Source organism: Elephantulus edwardii, unplaced genomic scaffold (assembly GCF_000299155.1).
Source record: "Elephantulus edwardii isolate Elephantulus edwardi_28Jun2011 unplaced genomic scaffold, EleEdw1.0 scaffold00002, whole genome shotgun sequence".
In the NCBI taxonomy this organism is placed as follows: domain Eukaryota; kingdom Metazoa; phylum Chordata; class Mammalia; order Macroscelidea; family Macroscelididae; genus Elephantulus; species Elephantulus edwardii.
Genome location: NW_006399752.1, coordinates 35,364,890 through 35,366,694, shown reverse-complemented (window position 1 = coordinate 35,366,694; position 1,805 = coordinate 35,364,890).

The following is a 1,805-nucleotide window of genomic DNA, read 5'->3' as shown; positions in this document are numbered from 1 at the left end:
CGCTCTGCGCCCCCCGCGCGGCCCGAGGCTGCCGCCCTGGCTGCGCCCGCCCCGTCCTGTCGCGTGCCCGCTCAGCGCTGTTGCTCTGGGGTCAGCGGCCGCCGGGGCCCGGCCAGGAGGTGGAGGGCAGGGTCGGCCGGCAAGCAGGCGCCAGGCTGGGAGCCGAGAGAGAATGCCGGCCTGTGCCCCCGCAGGCCAGGGCGCCCAGGGCGCAGGCGGCGGGCACGGGGCAGGGGCGCGGGGCGGCGGCGGCCCAGCGGCTCTCCCACTAGGGGTAGCTGTTGCCTGAACGCCGAGCGCTCCCCTCCCGCCGCCGGCCTCACCCGGCGTAGCCCTGGCTGCCGGGCGCACCCGTCCCGTGCGTCCCCGGACGTTGCTCTCTGCCCCGGGAACGTCGAGACGGGAGCGCCCGAGCAGAGCCACCCTCGCCGACCCTGAGCGCGGCCTTCGGAGTCTTCGGGGAGGCGCCGGGACGCACCCAGTGCGTACTTTCAACTGTGAACGTGGGCTGAGGATTCTGGGGGCGGGAGGAGTTCCCCAAATCCGGGGGGCTTTGGTCCCGCTGCTATGTCCGAGACCTCTTGGCTGCGCGGGACGCAGTACCCGCAATTTGGGCTCAGGGGCAGCAGAGCTGGGAAGCGCCTGGCCCTGGAGTTGCGGAAGCGGAGGGAGTGCGGAGGGTGGGGGTGGGGGTTTGGGCAAACCCCCGCTGGTCCTAGGCCCACGTGGCCCCAGGGTCAGGTCTGAGGCAGTTGGTTCCATTCCACTCCCAAGTCTAGAGCCGGACCAAGCACCCTCGGGTCTCGGGGACTTGTCTGGGGCAGCGAGAACCGACCCGAAGCTGCCACTATCCCCCAACTTCGCCCTGTGCGCCACTCGCCCGAGCTCAGCCGCGAAACTTTTTCCTGGGACGAGGACGTGCCCAGGGCCCCGGCTGGAGCCGGCTAGACAGGGTAGGGAGAGCGTGATTGATCTGGGCGCCTAGAGAGCACGTCCTTCTGGAGAGGTCAGCCTCGGGGCGGCGACTCCCACCCGAGACCAGGCCGACAGGACCCAGAGAGCGCGTGAGGTAGCTGTCCCCTTTCTGGCGATCGTGGCCCTGACTGTAGCTTTTGTCTGTGCACAACTCCCTTGAACTCCGAGCTTCAACAGGTAAAGTCTTGAGTGTGCTCGGAGGACAGCAGAACGAACCGGGCGGGAGGCGGGGATGGGGGCGTGGAACGGGCCGCTGGCCGCTGCCTAGTACAGGGGCGCTGGGCACAGCACAGCCCAGGACTGTCCCACTCCAGGGAAGCCTGGCTGACCACTGCTTTTCCCAGGGACTTAACACTGTCCTCTATTGCTAGGGATGGCGACCTTTTAGGTGGGCTGGAGATTCTCCATGAGCTGGGAGGGGGCTCATGTGCCCCTTTGCGGCCCCCTCCCCCAGGACTTAGTGGAGTTGGCGGGTCTTTTCTTTATCCTTTCTCTGCTGAAAGAGTAGGGGGTGGGGAATTAGGGGAGGAAAAAGGTATCAGAGGTCTGAGAAGAGGTGTGGAGAGCTTGGGGCTGGCCCCTCCCCTCCTGAGAAGGGGCTCAGGGCTACTAGGAGGAGGGATTCCCAACTTCTTTTAGACTTTTAAAACATTGAGTCCTTGATGCCTGAGAGGGGTCCTCTCTAGCACTTGAATCCCCTGCCCCCTCCCACAGGGCCAGGGCCAAGGCCAGGGGAGTTCCCCCTCTACTCCCACATCAGTCTCTGGAAATGAACACACACACACACACACACTCTCTCTCTCTCTCTCTCTCTCTCTCTCTCTCTCTCT